Below are 3,311 nucleotides of genomic sequence, written 5' to 3' on the forward strand. Positions count from 1 at the left end.
TTTTTTTTTTTTTTTTTTTCCGGATCCCTCTCCAGATCCACCAGGCCGGCAAACTGATCTGCAGGAAGTGCAAGCGCCAAGTCACGGAGCTGACGGGCTGCGTGGTCCAGCAAGGGACGCGGCGCTACAGACTGTGCCACAAGTGCTTGGCAGAAGCCAGTTTCGACAGCAGCACCCCCGAGGATTTCGATGCAGGACATTCCCCCGTCTCCTCCTCGGCGGGGAACAAACGCCCCAAATGGGCTCTGGAGGAGGAGGAGGAGCAGAAATCAGATGAAGAGACAGCAGAGGAGGAGCCGTATAATTTGGTTGTCCGACAGACTAGTGATGATGTTCCAGATGAGGTAGAGGAAAAGGTGAAACCAAATCTTAGGTAGATATTTGTGTACTTGTTACTCGTTGTATTCGAGGTTAAATCGCTCGCGTCCTACCGACTAAATGCTGGTTTGCTACTTGAATTGAAATGAAGTGTTGCTGAAATTCTATTTTGAGAAGCAAAATTTGGGCTAAAACAAAGTTGTTTTGTACTTGCAGACACGGAACAGTGTAACTGGTTCTAAATGTCATCCAGAAAGTACTGAGAATCATAAGATATCCTGAGTCGGAAGGGACCCACAAGGATCATCACAGTTCATCTCCTCACTTATTATCTGGAAACTATTTAGAAGAATTGGTTTATATTTCATCAAGGACTTGCCCAGAGCTCCTGCTCACAGTGAAAGCGGGAACCAACCTACAGTTCTACAAAGGTTCTGTATGATACAGATTTTTTACAAAGCAAAGACTGCAAACTTGCTTTGAGAAAGTCTTACTGAAGTGAGCAGCTAAGAAACGTTGAACCACCTTTTTTTTTCGCTGGCATTGTAATTAACTTGTACATACACTTCAAAAACTTCCTAAGAAAGGAGCAAAGGAAACAAGTGGAATTCTTCCTGCTGAAGAACTTATTGACCAGAGCTTTGGTTTTTTGTTTCTTTTTTTTTTTTTTTTGAGTGAACTTAACTGCTTCTTAGAGTTGAGAAAAGCATGATTAAAGAATTCCCACAGGCAGAGTAGAGTAGTGACCAGAGCATATGTAGTGCACTTGGGTAGTATGACTTTGCCTCTTTTGTACTGTGAATTTTATAGAAAGATACACCAACGTGGTTCCAAGGAAATAAAAGTGCAATCACTGGAAGTACACTTGTCAGGTTTTTTCCTTAATTATTTTTTTTTCAGGACTGGTGCAAGATTTCCTTAAACTCCTGTTCTATCTTATTCTAGGAATAAAGATGCCAAGTTTAATTTCAGTGGGACAGTTGTGGCTTAGATCATGGAGCTATTTCAAGAAATGTTTTCCTGCTCATACAAATTTAGGATGCTTGACAGCATAAAAAACATTTGTTTCTAAGGACAAAACCCCTCAGAGGCAAAGCAACCTTTGTAATTCTGGAGCCTCCTCAGCTTTTTTACCAACAATGTTCTTTTCCCCCCAGTCATTTGGATCAGAGAACCTGCACTTGGTAGAGAAACTGAAAATACTCAGTGCTAAAATGATTAAAAAAAATACATCTCAGGGGGAGTGTACAGTACAAACACTCTGCCTGGGAGCAGAGAATGGCACTCCCAGTGGGTACTGTTGATAAAGAGCCACTGTTTGGTCTCATGTCTCCGTGTTTTCTTTCCTGGTAGCAGCATCTGTAGCCTGAGGTTACTGCCAAGCAAGTGAAAATTCCCTGCAGGGAATCTGAGAACAGGCCTATTGATTCACATCCAGGTTCTCCAAGAGTTGCCATTAAACTTGGAGAATGGGGTGAGCCTGCATAACAATTCCCCAACTCCCCCAAGCTCCAGCCTTTTTCAGTTTAAGGGTTTTCCTTGCCTTGGGATTTGTACCTTTAGGAACCACCAATGCAGGTCTTTTCCAAGTACTTCACCACTCTGCCCTTAAACTCATCTAACCTTCCTCCATGAACAGCATCCTTTGGTACCCCCAGAAGGGTTTGCAGTCTGAGCATGTTTTTTAATTACCCAGTTAATTGTCTCAGTGGGTCCCCAGCTCGGTGAGAGGCTGCAGCCAAGGCATGGGGCTCCTGTAAAGCCCTGGGAGAACAACACTGTGGGCTAAAACCTGCCCCTGCAAATGGAACAAGGCGGATTTGAGGCCTGTTTTACAGCAAGCACTTCATAAATACTGAAAAAGAAACAGATGAGTAACACTTAGTTCATTCCAAATGTTTTTCTAGCAAGTTCCTGCCAGCACTTGAAAAAGCAGAGCACTTCACTTGCTGCAGCCAGAGACACACGGGGCATCTCAGCATTGGTCTCCAAAGTTAAATTTTAACTCTGTTAGGTTTTTTTCCCTCGCCTTTTAGAGAGCTGGACAAAAGGCAAGGCTGCCCCAGCGCTGCCCTCAGCCCCTCACCCACCTCCCCACAGCCCCACTGATGCCCTCAGAAAAGAGTCCACTCACCTCAGCAGGGAGCAAAGTACAAGGGTCTGGCTTGGCCGCTCAGAAATCACACACAAATCCAGGGATCCTTTCAGTCCCAGTTTTTATTTCGGCACGCTTAAAAAATAAGAGGGGTTTTTATCCCTCAGTCTTTATATGGAAATGAAACCAGATCTATTTAAGCTGACTTTGCAAGGGAAGACATTACCTCCAGAGCTGAGGCACGGGAAGCATTCACAATAACAGGTCAGGGCTGTGCTCCCCACATTTAAATAGCAATGGCAGGTAACACACCTTTGCCAACCTGTGATTTAAGACAAAACACACTTTCCATTATCCTTGATTAATTTTGATTCAGTGAAGCCCATAATCCTTTGACATTAAAGGACTGTCTTCATTGTCCTTTCCAAAGGGTGATCCAAACCATCTGCTTTTACAAAGAGAATCCTTTTTCACAAGACACAGTTGGGAGTGAAGCTGCAGAGAGCCTGGGGCACCCCCTTTCCACCCCCTGGTTCATCTCCTGGCAGAGCTGCCAACTTTTTAGGGGGGTCAGAGGTGATGTGAGGATTCCAGGTACATGGTCACATGCTTCAGGATTTCAGGTGGAAAATTATTTACAGCAATTCAGCACCACCTGCTGGCACGAGTTTTGGGTTTAAGTACTTTTAAAGGTGTGCTGGTTTGGTTTTTTTAATTGGTTTAATTTTATTTTTTTTAGGTGTCTTTTCAACGGTCGGAATTTTTTCCACATTAAATCTGAGCCACTGCAGCTATTTGGGGTTTGTATAAAATGGAGGAGGGATGTCAGCTCAGAATTAGAACAGTGAAATCTGCAAAGGACATCACAGAGATGAACATTTTCTCCTGCCACCCTACA

The 3,311-nt window shown here is 43.8% G+C and overlaps 2 long non-coding RNA genes across 3 annotated transcripts in view; one reads left to right on the plus strand and one right to left on the minus strand.

Annotated features, from left to right (window-relative positions):
- LOC108510408 overlaps positions 1 to 3,305 on the minus strand; it is an 8,993-nt gene extending 5,688 nt beyond the window's left edge. The window contains exons 1-3 of one of the 2 annotated variants that reach the window (XR_001878809.1): positions 2,640 to 3,305; positions 2,453 to 2,548; positions 13 to 245 (exon numbers count right to left, since the gene is read on the minus strand). This is a non-coding gene — a long non-coding RNA (uncharacterized LOC108510408). Of the gene's footprint in view, positions 1 to 12; positions 246 to 2,452; positions 2,549 to 2,639 lie in introns of those variants that run through there. The other variant, XR_001878808.1, reaches the window with a different exon arrangement.
- On the plus strand, positions 245 to 1,177 carry LOC108510407. The gene is made up of 2 exons (XR_001878807.1): positions 245 to 373; positions 535 to 1,177. It is a non-coding gene; the product is annotated as an uncharacterized LOC108510407 (long non-coding RNA).
- Positions 3,306 to 3,311: the final 6 nt, after the last annotated feature.

Source organism: Lepidothrix coronata, unplaced genomic scaffold, assembly GCF_001604755.1.
Source record: "Lepidothrix coronata isolate B3197 unplaced genomic scaffold, Lepidothrix_coronata-1.0 Scaffold810, whole genome shotgun sequence".
NCBI classification, from domain to species: domain Eukaryota; kingdom Metazoa; phylum Chordata; class Aves; order Passeriformes; family Pipridae; genus Lepidothrix; species Lepidothrix coronata.